We start from the raw sequence: 14,792 nt of genomic DNA on the forward strand, positions 1-14,792 counted from the left end.
CAGGTAACCATGCAGGCTGATAATCGAAAAAGAGCACCAGCATGGACCGTGAGGGAGGTACTGGATCTGATCGCTGTATGGGGAGAGGATTCAGTGCTTGCAGAACTTCGTTCTAAAAGACGAAATGCAAAAACTTTTGAAAAAATTTCCAAGGGCATGATGGAGAGAGGCCACAATAGGGACTCTGAGCAGTGCCGCGTGAAGGTCAAGGAGCTCAGACAAGCCTATCAAAAAACAAAGGAGGCAAACGGTCGCTCCGGGTCAGAGCCACGGACATGCCGCTACTACGCCGAGCTGCATGCAATTCTAGGGGGGGCTGCCACCACTACCCCACCTTTGTTCGTGGATTCTGGGTCGGGGATAGTCTCGACGCCTGAGGATTCTGCCGAGGGGGTAGAGGAGGAGGAGGAGGAGGATGAGCTTGCAGAGAGCACACAGCACTCCATTCTCCCCAACAGCCAGGATCTTTTTATCACCCTGACTGAAGTACCCTCCCAAGCCTCCCAAGCCAGTACCCAAGACTCTGACCCCATGGAAGGGACCTCAGGTGAGTTTACCTTTTAAAATATAAAACTTGTTTTAAAAGCAAACAGTTTTTAATGATTACTTTGCCTGACTTTGCATTCGCGGTCAGTTCAGCTACTGGAAAAGTCTGTAGCTACTGGAAAAGTCTGTTAACGTGTATGGGGATGGAGCGGAAATCCTCCAGGGACATCTCCATGAAGCTCTCCTGGAGGTACTCCGAAAGCCTTGCCAGAAGGTTTCTGGGCAGTGCATCCTTATTCCCTCCTCCATGGTAGGACACTTGACCACGCCATGCTTGCAGCAAGTAATCTGGTATCATTGCCTGACAAAGCCTGGCAGCGTATGGTCCCGGTGTTTGCTGGCATTCAAGCAACATCCGTTCTTTATCTTGTTGTGTAATCCTCAGGAGAGTGATATCACTCCTGGTAACCTGGTTGAAATACGGGAACTTAATTAAGGGGACAGAGGTGGCCGTTCCTACTGGGCTGTTTGCCTGTGGCGGAAAATAAATCCTTCCCTGCAGTTAGTTTTTCGCGTTTGGCTAGCAGGGATCTTCCCTGTTACCAGCCACGCGGTGGGGGAGGGTACTGTGATCATCCCAGAGAATTCATGGCGAGGGGGGGGGGGCGGGGGGGGGGGGGGGGGTAGTTTGGTGCCTGCAGGGATCTTCCTGCAGGGTTAGTTTGTTTTCTGGTGCTGCTGAATGTTAACAGAAAAACCGCAGCACTCTACTTGCCTGAAGGGGCCCAGACAAGCACCACCACACTGCCCCCCCCCCAACTGGCTGAGATTGGCCAGGCTTCTGCAGCACTCTACAAGCTATGCTTGGTATGTTGGAAAGCACGGACGGCGCTGAAGCTTACCATGGCCGCATGCAAGCCGAATTCTGTTGCCCAGACCTGTGATTGATCTCTAGCAGCAAAGCCACAGGCACTCAGCATTAAGAGGCAAAATGCGACCTTGCACAGAAATCACATGTGCTATGTAATGTGAACAGTGTTGGTCACCGTGAAAGAGTATAAGCATTGTTCTGCAAAATGTAGCTTTTAAAACAATTCTCTCTTTTTTCCCCTCCCTACAGCAGCTGCAAATTCCTCAAGCCTCCCTCCTCCATCCCGAAGGTTATCACAGATAAGGCGTCGTAAGAAGAAGACGCGGGAGGACATGTTTTCTGAAATTATGCAATCCAGCAGGAGTGACAGAGCTCATCTGAATGAGTGGAAGGAAACAGTTTCAAAGTATAGGAAAGAAGTCAGTGAACGTGAGGACAGGAGGGACCAACGTGAGGAGAGGAGGGACCAACGTGAGGAGAGGAGAGACGATCGAGATGAGAGATGGCGGCAGGAAGACCAGAGGATGAAGGATGCAACGCTGGGGCTGCTCCGGCGTCTGGTGGAGGTTCAGGAACGGCTGCTGGAAAACAGACTGCCGCTTCAGCCCCTGTTCCACCCTCCCCCCTCCCCATGTTCCGTATCCTCCTCACCCAGACGTGTAAGAACGCGGGGGGGAGGCTCCGTACACCTTCCCATTCCACCCCAGTAGACAGCCCAAGCAAAAGGCTGTCATTTTTTTAACCTTTTCTTTGTGGCTTTTTCCTTCCCAGCAATCCTCCTCCCAAATACCACCCGGGTTCCCTCCCTCTTTTTCTAATCTATTAATAAAGAATAAATGATTTTTAAATGATAGTGACTTTATTTGGTTTGAAAGAAAGCTGGGGGAAGGGGCAGGGTGGGTTCCTTACAGAAAATCAGTCAGTAAAGGGGGAGGGTATTCATGAAGGAGAAACAAACAGATATTTCACACGGTAGCCTGGCCAGCCATGAAACTGGTTTTCAAAGCTTCTCTGATGCACAGCGCTTCATGGTGTGATCTTCTAATCGCCCTGGTGTCTGGCTGCGCGTAATCAGCAGCCAGGCGATTTGCCTCAGCCTCCCACCCCGCCATAAAGGTCTCCCCCTTACTTTCACAGAGATTGTGGAGCACACAGCAAGCAGAAATAACAATGGGGAGATTTCTTTGGCTGAGGTCAGAGCGAGTCAATAATGAACGCCAGCGGCCTTTTAAACGGCCAAATGCACATTCTACCACCATTCTGCACTTGCTTAGCCTGTAGTTGAACAGCTCCTGACTCCTGTCCAGGCTGCCTGTGTATGGCTTCATAAGCCATGGCATTAAGGGGTAGGCTGGGTCCCCAAGAATAACTATGGGCATTTCAACATCCCCAACGGTTATTTTCTGGTCCGGAAAGTAAGTCCCTTGCTGCAGCCCTTTAAACAGAGTAGTGTTCCTGAAGACGCGAGCGTCATGAACCCTTCCCGCCCAGCCCGCGTTGATGTTGGTGAAACGTCCCTTGTGATCCACAAGTGCTTGCAGCACCATTGAAAAGTACCCCTTGCGGTTTATGTACTCGGTGGCTTGGTGCTCCGGTGCCAAGATAGGGATATGGGTTCCGTCTATTGCCCCACCACAGTTAGGGAATCCCATTGCAGCAAAACCATCCACTATAGCCTGCACATTTCCCAGAGTCACTAACTTTCGTAGCAGCACCTGAGTGATTGCTTTGGCTACTTGCATCACAGCAGCCCCCACAGTAGATTTGCCCACTCCAAATTGATTCCCGACTGACCGGTAGCTGTCTGGCGTTGCAAGCTTCCACAGGGCTATCGCCACGCGCTTCTCAACTGTGAGGGCTGCTCTCATCTTGGTATTCTGGCGTTTCAGGGCAGGGGACAGCAAGTCACAAAGTTCCATGAAAGTGCCCTTACGCATGCGAAAGTTCCGCAGCCACTGGGAATCGTCCCAGACCTGCAACACTATGCGGTCCCACCAGTCTGTGCTTGTTTCCCGGGCCCAGAATCGGCGTTCCATGGATAGAATCTGCCCCATTAACAACATGATCTCCAAAGCACCGGGGCCTGTGGTTTCACTGAATTCTGTATCCGTGTCTGTGTCCATGTCCTCATCATGCTGCCGCCGCCGCTGCCTCCTCTCCTCGTTTTTCTGGTCCTGGCTGAGCATAAACTCCACGAGAACGCGCGAGGTGTTTGCAATATTCATGAGTGCTGTCTTGACCTCAGCGGGCTCCATGCTTGCCGTGGTATGGAGTCTGCAGTGTTCACCCACCCAAGAAAAAAGGCGCGAAAATGGTTGTCTGCCGTCCGTTGCTTTCATGCAGGGAGGGAGGGAGGAAGTGAGACTGTACCCAGAACCACCTGCGACGATGTTTTTTGTCCCATCAGGCACTGGGATCTTAACCCACAATCCCAATGGGCGCGGGAGACTGCGGGAACTATGGGATAGCTATGGATTTGCTACCCACAGTGCAACGGTGCAGAAATCGACGCTAGCCCCGGTACTTGGACGCACACCACCGAATTACTGTGCTAGTGTGGCCGCACTCATTTCGACTTTATACAACCTGTATCTCAAATCCGAATTATCTAAATTCGGATTAATCCCGTAGTGTAGACATACCCTGAGATGTGATTGTCTGGACAGCTTTGAAAATCAAGCCTTAACAGTACATCAATTTATAGCTTTATGTTTCTTAGAGGGGCTGAGCATCCACCGCTTCATTTGAAGTCTGAGGAAGCTACAGGTGCCACCATTTCTGGAAAAAGGGCTTTCTAATCCTCAAACAATGTTAATTCCTTAAAATCTTGCCTCATTTTCTTTCCTCGATAGGAGAGTCCAAAACCCAGATAACCTGAAGTGAAGGTGGCAGAATATCCTTTCAGATTCAAATACTTTAGTTGTGTGGTTTTATTTTATTGTATTGACTTTTTGAACAATAGGCTATCATATTCAGCTAATTTATACTTGCAATATTATTTTATGCAAACTGGAATGGAGACAAAAAAGGTTACAGTTTATTTTATTAAGCTGTTGTGCTAATAATAACTTGAGAAATGACTCTTGTACTCAGTCTCAGATTACTTAACGAACAGGTCTTTGTTTCCTATGTTAAGTGTCATATTATGTTTCTGGTGGTTGCACCTGCCAGGTCCTTCTTTTATTCTGTCCTAGAGCCAAATTCCAATAAAATAATCCCACCCAATATATTTAGCTTCCCCATTACCAAATTCTTCCAGAATGTATTTGAGGAGCTTCCATGGCCACATAAATATTATTTATTGCTCACCTCATTCTATAGGAGCTTTCCTTACAATTTTTATTTTCTAGCAGAGGCAGTGGCAGTACAGGCTTCTCTATACCATCCAGTATGCCACAGCTCTGTTCTGCATGAGAGAAGAGCTCTTCCTCCTTATTCAGTCCTTGACTGGGAGTCCACACTGCCAAAGGTCACAGGGGCTGTCTATAAATTACATAACCTTTAAAAAAAAATTTCAAGACCTTCCCACCCCTTGTAACACTTTGTAAATAATGGACCAAATTCACAAGATTAAAGACACACCCCAAATGAGTTACATAATTTATGACAGCCCCATAGGTCAAATTTGATACAGTAAAACTTGTCTGAGACCAACCTTTTTATCCAGTATCCTACCTTGAGACCACCAGAAAGTATTCCCAGTGTATTGTAGTAAAGTTTTGTTCCACCTTTACCAATAGGCCACAGACCCTTGTGACTATTCAAGACAGGTTTTCCTATATCTTATTGGAAAGCTAAAGGAAATTACCTTTTGAATCACCTCCACATTGTGCTATAGCCAGCACCAATGCCCTTTATAAATCAGGGCATTACATTACTTCTCTAGCAGGACCTCTTATGTTTTGATATTTTTGTAGTTCTTTTTTATGTTATACTGGTGAGTACCTGCAGGATTGTGCCTTTCCTCGGCTTACTCCTCTTTACACCATAAGTTTTACGGTCTCAGTGTTACAGCTGTTTACTATATCCATTATCTCTTGTCTTGTATTTAGATCACAAGCTCTTCAGGGCAAGGACAGCAGCTTCGTTGTATGTTTATAGCATCTAGCACAGTGAGGCTAGGGCCTGTAGGTACAAGCACAATACAAATAAATACAGTATAGATGATTTCTTGCTTTTATCATACAACATACAAAAAAAAAAACAAAAAAAAAAAAAAAAAAACACCACACCTCACCTATGTTAAAAGAACATAAAGGTTGCAAAGTCAAGCGCTCAAAAGTTAGTGTTAGTTCTGGCATTTCCTATATGTGTAACTTTAATCCAGCCTCTTTTGCCCATAGGTGTTATCATTTTGACAAACATCAGTTAGTGTCAAGAGGTAGAAGCAGAACCCCTCTTCTGGGACACAGTCCAGTGTTAGGTACAAGAAAATGCCCCTTCTCTTCTTGCAACCTTCTGTCTCATTCACTGTCTGGCCTGGGCACTGCATAAGATAGAGAGGTATTATAGAACAAATGGTATGTGCTCATATAATTAAAGTCTGCACCATAACACATACACATAAGGGGGGTCAAAGTAAGATTGCACAGGCTACCTTAATTCTGGCATTTCTGAACTTCTGAGAGCTTGGCTTTACAGGTTGAATGTTCTAATGGTTCTTGTATGTAATTTCCTAGGTTTTGTTTTTTTTTAAGCAAACTGAGAAAATTAATTTCATCATACAGAACTACATTGCCATCCTCCCTGTGCATGAGCCATCAGCAGTCTTGGACCCAGGAGGAACTTTAAATCTACAGCACAGACCTGTACAATTTGAGCTAGAGCAATACATTTAAGAGCAGCAAGAGAGGTAAATAGTTTTAATCCATGGACCAGAAATCCTTCAGAATTAGAGTTAAATGCTGACTATCACCATTAATTCCGGTGTGTGTGTGTATTGTATAGTACCCACTCTCCTGGCCATCCACACTGCAGGGATAGGGCAAAGGACGCTGTTAGAATACAAGTGGCTACCTAACGGCAGCATGGCTTCTGAGGGATCCCTATTACAATGGGAAAGAGGGACCTCATCAGTAACATGGAGGGCTGCCTCACGAGCTATGATTTTTCTTTATACCTCTGGGAAATCCTTGGTCCATTGACCTTTTTATCATATCAGACTAACAAACTTATCCTAGAAGGGAGTAACCCAGATACTTCATTGCAGTCACAGGGATTTTAACTTTCCCTTCAAGCAATCAGTCTTTGGGTTCCAGGGCTTAAGCTGATCACCAGCTGCAGCCCAGCAGATTTCCCACACAGTGCAGTACTGCACAGTTAGGTTCATTGTGTGGGTTTACTCTAGCCACTGAAACATCACCAGCCACAGAAGATCCTTTACAATCCTGACATGTAACCATCCTCTCCAGCTCTGTACCTCCTGCTCAACCCCCTCTTTGAGATAGACCCATGTCAATAACATGTACACACAGGCAGTGTACATGGACATGCCAATCCATCTTCTCCACCAAAACCTCATTTTCCTGGACAGTGGTGTGCCCACAACCTCAGTCCACAAGGCTTTCCACCTCCCAGCCCGAGCAGCATCACATATGGCTAGGTCCCAATGCCATTCAGGGAGGACCCAGGACAAAAATTTGGCTGTAACAACCACCCAGGTAATCACACTCCATTATCTGGCATTCTCACCTAATATCCCCAGGTGTACTTCATCTGAAGCACACTACTGGACTTCTCGCCTGCCCCCAGAGTGTGGGACTCACCAGGGCCCTGGGTAGCTTCTGCACATCCCCCTATTTGGGATACTTTGGACCCTCTCTATTTGAGAGTTTCCTTGTGATGCCCCAGATTGGGGTAGCCCCTCTTCCAGAGTGAATCACTTGGTCTGCCACATCATTCAGCTCCTTTGGCCTCAAAATAGGCTTTTTCCACTCAACAGCCTCACCTGCCGAGGCAGTTTGGGCTTGCCTTCCTCAGCTGTAGGCTCCCATCAGTAGAACCTTCAAGAACTTGGTCTAGAATCACCTGGTCTGTGATTTTCTCTATGGAACTAGTCTCTGGGCATAACTACCAGGCAGCGAGGTCCCATAATCTCTGAGCAACTACCTGTGGTTATGCTCTCCATGGGAAGAGTTCATCCCAGAAATGGTGCTGTATGCTTCAGAGACAGTTTCAGTCTATCCAAGAGATCAGCCTTCACCATAGGCGATGAGTTTGCCTGCTTGTTGCTCACCACTGCCTGTGCCTCGCCCGTCAAAGCCACCCAGGTAGACTCTTCCCAATGCACTGACCACTCATTTAAAGATACAGAGGAAGGCCTCCTGGTCATTCTCTGGCTCCAGCATTACCAGACAGCTTGAACTACCCTCTCCAATACCAGCTGAAGTCCCCGGAGCTTTTCAGCCCAGCTGCTTCCACAACCACTCCTGTTGCTGGGCCTCCTACCACCACTGCTGAGCAGTAAATTGTGCTGCTTGCTGTTTCTACAGGCTTTCCATCAATTACAGGAGCAGGGTCTGGGTGTGTTGCTGCTGTTCTTGCTGCCGCTGCATCATCACCAGCAGGCATGTCATCTCCTACATCTTTCCGAGTTACCCAAACTGGGTGGAACATCAGTCAATACTCACTGGCTTCAATTTCCCCTCAATTCCAGTGGCCAATTGCCTGCCCATATTCTCCACCGTGTTTTATAGCATGTTCTTACCAGAGCACCCCATTTCTGGCATTATGTTGTGCAGCAGCCACTCAGCGTGTTTCCTTGCTGATTTTCACTGCTTCACCCAACCTCCACTGTATTCTGGGTTGCACAGACTTAACTCTCCAGCTTGCTAATTTACAGTTCTACCCCTTCCAGGCACTCAAAGTTCAAAACAAGAATGAAGCAACATAAACAAACTCTTCCTTTTCCTCCAGTAAATTTGCTAGGCAAAGTCTGGCCCTGACCAGCCTTCTCTCCTACAGTGAGAGTTCCACATTTGCTCTCTTTCTTCTAAGTTACTGGCCTAGTGGATAGGGAGGAAGCAATAGACATGATATACCTTGATTTCAGTAAGACTTTTGACATAGTCCCACATGATGTCCTCATAAGCAAACTAGGGAAATGTAGTCTAGATGAACGTATGACAAGGTGGATGCACAACTGGTTGAAAGACTGTAATCAAAGAGGAGTTATCAATGGTTCGCTGTCAAACTGGGAGGGCATAGCTAGTGGGGTTCCGCCAGGGTCCGTCCTTGTTCTGGTACTTTTCAGTATTTTCATTAATGACTTGGAGAATGGAGTGGACAATATGCTTATAAAAATCTGCAGATGGCACCAAGCTGGGAGGGGTTGCAAGCACTTTGGAGGACAGGATTAAAATTTCAAACAAATAACCTTGACAAATTAGAGAATTGGTCTGAAATTAACAAGATGAAATTCAATAAAAACAAGTGCAAAGTACTAAACTTAGGAAGGGGGAATCAAAGGCACAGCCTCAAAATGGAAAATAACTGGGTAGGTGGTAGTATTGCTGAAAAGTATCTGGGTGGATCACAAATTGAATATATGAGTCAACAATGTGGTGCAGTCACAAAAAAGGCTAATAATTCTGGGGTGTATTAAAAGGAACGTCATAGGTAAGACAGGAGGTAATTGTCCATCTTTCCTCACCACCGGTGAGGCCTTAACTGGAGTACTGTGTCCAATTCCAGGTGCCATGCGTTAAAAAAAATATATGGACAAATTGTAGAGAGTCCAGAGAAGAGCAACAAAAATGATAAAAGGTTTTGAAAACCAGACCTATGAGGAAAGGTAGAAAAACTTGGCACGTTTAATCTTGACAAAAGGCGACTGAAGGAGGACCAGGTAACAGTCTTCAAATATGATAAGGGCTGTTACAAAGAGGGCAGTGACCAGTTCTCCTTGTCTTCTGAAGCTACGACAAGAAGTAATGGCGTTAATCTGCATCAAGAGAGATTTGGGTTAGAGGGGCATGTACATAGCAGGGGGCATTGCTGGAACATGATGGCATATATCACATTGGTAGATGTGCAGGTGAATGAGCCCTTAATGGTGTGGCTCATGTGGTTAGATCCTATGATGGTGTCCCTTGAATATATATGCGGACAGAGTTGGCAACGGGGTTTGTTGCAGGGGTTGGTTCCTGAGTTAATGTTTCTGTTGTGTGGTGTGTAGTTGCTGGTAGGTATTTGCTTCAGGTTGGGGGGCTGTCTGTAAGTGAGGACTGGCCTATCTCCCAAGGTTCACCTGCACATCTACCAATGTGATATATGCCATCATGCCCCTCTGCCATGTACAATGGCCAAACCGGACAGTCTCTACGCAAAAGAATAAATGGACACAAATCAGACATCAAGAATTGTAACATTCAAAAACAAGTAGGAGAGCACTTCAATCTCCCTGGACACTAAATAACAGACTTAAAAGTCGCCATTCTTCAACAAAAAAAAACTTCAAAAACAGACTTCAGCGAGAAACTGCAGATCTTGAATTAATTTGCAAACTTGACACCATCAAATTAGGCCTGAATAAAGATTAGGAGTGGCTGGGTCACTACAAAAAATAATTTTCCCTCTGTTGATATTCACCCCTTCTTGTCAACTGTTTGGAATGGGCCACATCCACCCTAATTGAATTGGTGTTGTTAGCACTGACCCCCTCACGTGGTAAGACAACTCCCATCTTTTCATGTGGTCTATATTTATACCTGCTTACTGTATTTTCAAATCCATGCATCTGCTGAAGTGGGTGATAGCCCACGAAAGCTTATGCCCAAATAAATTTGTTAGTCTCTAAGGTGCCACAAGGACTCCTCCTTGTGCTTGCGTGCATTTCCTCAATAAGCCATTAACATTGTTTGGCCTTTTTACTGTTGTACCTAAAAGGCTGCTTGTGGGTGTTTTCAACCTCACAGCATGTTTCAGTAACACATATAAGCCAAACTTGGTAACTTCACATACGATAGCACATAAAATCCAACGAGATATTAACATCTAGCAGATCAAGGCTTTTAGAATGATACCTCACAAGGCATACTTTGTACAAAACATATCCTAATTACATGACAGTGGTGAATATTGGGGTGCCAAGGTGTCACATATCCCATGCCACAGGGATAGGTATCCTAATTAGAACACATTTTACCTTTCTAGGTTACCTATCAGCATATCTGACCACTGGTAACATGGTATTTATAATTAGCATATTTTACTCTGTCTGTTCTTTAATGTTTAAGAATCCTATTCTGGCAAGGTTTGCCATTCTCCTTTCTCAGTTATATATCCTAATGGGAACTAAAGGAAAAAAATAATAATGAAGGTTGAGGGGATGTACATTGGCGAAACCGGACAGTCCCTCCGCAAAAGAATAAATGGACACAAATCGGACATCAGGAATGGTAACATACATAAGCCAGTAAGTGAACACTTCAATCTCCCTGGTCATTCTATTACAGATTTAAAAGTCACTATCATTGAACAAAAAAACTTCAGAAACAGACTTCAAAGAGAAACAGCAGAACTAAAATTCATTTGCAAATTCAACACCATTAATCTGGGCTTGAATAGGGACTGGGAGTGGCTGGCTCACTACAGAAGCAGCTTTTCCTCTCCTGGAATTGACACCTCCTCATCTATTATTGGGAGTGGACTACATCCACCCTGATTGAATTGGCTCTGTCAACACTGGTTCTCCACTTGCGAAGTAACTCCCTGCTCTCCATGTGTCAGTATATAATGCCTGCATCTGTAACTTTCACTCTATGCATCCGAAGAAGTGAGGTTTTTACTCACGAAAGCTTATGCCCAAATAAATCTGTTAGTCTTTAAGGTGCCACCAGACTCCTTGTTGTTTTTGTAGATACAGACTAACACGGCTACCCCCTGATACTTGACATCCATTATATTGTCATTAATATTATTCAGACACCTTATTTCCCATATGTTTACATAATTTCATAAATATTCCCAGTTACTGTTTCTGATCTTGCTACAATTTATATATACTTTGGACTAGTACAGTCAGAGGCAAATCTTCATCCTATTGAAGACACTGGCAAAACTCCCATTTGCTTCAATGGCTGCAAGATTGGGTCAGGGAGTCCCAAGATCATAGAAAATGCTCTGCTTATCTGCTAGCAGTATGCGGACTATAAAGGGAGGAAAAAATATCAGTTCAGACAAGAATTTATTAGATTGCATAAAGGTTACAGCATAGTCATGCTATTCCTATTCACATTCAGAGTCAGGAGGAAAAGTATGGACTGCTTTGGGTGGGGATGGGTGCCATATGGCATGGTTAACAAACTTTTCTATTAAAGGTGACCTAGAAAGGAAAAATAAAGTTAGGTGTGCACTTGTTTGTTTCTCTATATTGTGTAAAAGTCAGACAGGTTTTTGTTGCTTTGTTTTTACATTTAAAATCCACATCCGTTCTAAGAAGGAAAACTTGTGGAAACTGGAGAACTAGGGAAATATGACAAGTCAGCAGAGAGTAAGCTGAGGGGGAAGGAAAGTTTTAGTCAGATCATTTGAACTTTATGGCCCAGATCCACAAAATATATATAGGTGCCCAAACTCCAGACTTGGGCCCCTAGGTCTCAGTTTTGGCTCCTCTGTGACCCACAAAACTCCTGCTGAACTGGTAGGTGCCAAAACTCAGTGCCTGTTTTCTGGTTAAAAGTTCCCTTGGTGCCTATGTTTCTGCTTCTGCCTGCTGCCTCATTTTAGGCATCCAGACACCTATCTCCCACCTAATCCCCAGAGTGATTCACAAATAGGGAGAAGATAGGCAATCAGATGCCTAACTTGCATGCAGGGCCTGATCTGGCGTGCTCAGAGGCCACCTGCCAGAGGGAGAGAAAGAGGGTATGACTCCATATTCAAGTGATTAGAGCATCCGCCCTCGCCCCCAGAAGTTTTGAATTTGATTCTGAACTTATGAAACGATGAGCCAATGACATTCTTTGGATCAGTGTTGTACTCCGGATATGCTACCCTCCCTCTACAAGACTATAGTTCAGTATGCTGTGTTCAGTTTTAAATTAACACTTTATGCTTCTTGTGTAGAGTATTATTCCTCTATTTGAATTTCATTTTCTGAGGAATTTTACATATAGACACATATAACCACACAAGTGTATGCAGTTTGCATTAAAAAATTTATTGCAATTTTTTCAGATGAGGAGGAGAGGTTTCACATTCTTTCATTGTAGGAGTCTGTCAACCCCAAATGGTTAAAACAGTTCATTTTGCTAAAGTGATTTATTTCTTCTACATTCAATTGCATATTACAAAATGGATAACGTAAGAATCATGGCCTTAAAAACTTAATAAAATGCACTAAAATGTAAAGAGGAAAATTCTAAAATACCAAGTAAGATCAAGAGCAGTGATATCACACAGCACAGAAATCTACATTTAAACATTTCTGCCAGTACCTTCAAATAAAAGCAGAGCCAGAGAGTTTGGGTGTACAACATGCTCTGAATGTACACATGCGCGCTCAAAACAAACATATTTTCTTTCCTAATTTTTGAGGATAGAAAAGAAATAAAGGAATAACTCAGTTCTCAGATAAAGTAATATCAAAATGTTCATGTCTCTGATAGCCACTACAACTTCAGTGTTATACCAGTTTATGCTGAAAATAAAACCAAAGCCATTGTCCTATTCAGTAATATTGTCAATTTGTTTTATACCAGATGTACCCTTTTGGATACATGCTAAAGGAATATTAAAATAAATTTTTACATATACTGGAGATGTACACCTTACAGTTCACATTATACAGATGTTTAAACAAGACAACATTTTATCCCAACACTTTGACAGTTTAATTTAAAAATGGAAATATCTTCAAATTAAGGTTGTTTGATTTTGAAAGGGTCCATTCATCCTTCCAGGTACACATAAATTTCACTCATAAATGATGAGAGGTGTCCATATGCATGGAGGGAAAAAAAGATTAACAGTTTATCAAAACTTTTTGAACTTACCTCCATGGTCTTATAGATGCAGTTAGCATATGTGAATACACTTATGCACTTTTAACATTAAATACTTTAACTGGTTAAAAGTCATAAGATATTAAATGATTTAATGATGGAGACTGCGAGCTAGATTTTCAAAAGAGCTCATGTGACAGGCACCTAAATAAAGTTGCCAGATTTTCAGAATTTTGGCCATTGCATTTATGTGCCTAGATGTGAACGCTTTTGAAAATTTAGGGGGAAAACCTATTCAAAATGTTATGTAAAAATAGCAAAAGCACTTAAAACTGTAACATAGCAAAGGTATAATTTCACATTATTTGACTAAAAAAAGTTATTCTGTAGCCCTGAGTTTTGATTCACATGATGCTTACTAAAGGCTTTCTTGGAATTCATTATTTTGGCATTGTTTATGTGCATAAACATTTTCATATAAAAATAAATTAGGCAAAGAAATTAATAAAATCAGATTGACATTTTTGTCAATGCACTGGCAAAGAGTATCTTTAGATCAACAGTTGGGTTGCTAAGAAACTTATACACATTTACTTACTAAAGCTATAATAGTCTCATTTTGGAATTACTTTTTATGTAAACAGTGGAAGAGTTTATCAAGATTAGTGTTGAAAATAAGTCGCAAAGGATTTAAGTGGATGCTCATGTTCATGCCCAAAATTCGATACAATGTATTTCAAAATTCCTATAGCAGGTAAAAAACCTCTGGGGAGTCTATTTTTAATCTGCTATTTTTGTTGCTGAAAAATTAAAAATGAGTAAAAAAAATAATCCCTGACCTACAAAAAGTTTTTTGTTCTGGTTCCGCATCAGGAGAAACAGCACTGTTAATTCACAATCCCTTTTCCTTAAAACTTGCTGACATCAACAATGTTTCCATCAAAAAGAGGAAATCACCTATTTCCATGTCTGCTTATATTTCATTAACTAGGAATGGAAATACAAAGGAGAAATATTAAGCTAGTAGGGGAAGCAGTATAACTTTCAATATTCTAAGCAGTATTCAAAAAAATAGTAAAAGTACAAAAATATTACTAAATTATTAAAATATATTTGACTATGTCCCTTTAATAATTGGCCAGTTAGAGCATCTGGTGAAGAACATGACCAATCACAAGTAAATAAAAATAAATACTAACTTCTACTAACTTTTTGCTGTTCAGTAATAAAGTCAGCAGACATTCATTTTTTCGGCATCTGACTACTACATCTCCTTTCTTTCTAGGGGCAAGAGATTTTCCAACATCTAATTTTGATAGATTCAGATCCAGTAGTCATCCCTAAAAGGAATGTTAAGCGTTCTGGAAGATCCCAGTGGAAGTCATTGATGAAGCATCCTTCTGTGTATATGTTGAATGTATTAGTATGTTTAACCATGAAATGTGTCCTGCTTGGTTGCAAAAATACTGAAATTCATATCTGCAGTTTAG

This window comes from Trachemys scripta, chromosome 3 (genome assembly GCF_013100865.1).
Source record: "Trachemys scripta elegans isolate TJP31775 chromosome 3, CAS_Tse_1.0, whole genome shotgun sequence".
Classification (NCBI taxonomy): Eukaryota; Metazoa; Chordata; order Testudines; family Emydidae; genus Trachemys; species Trachemys scripta.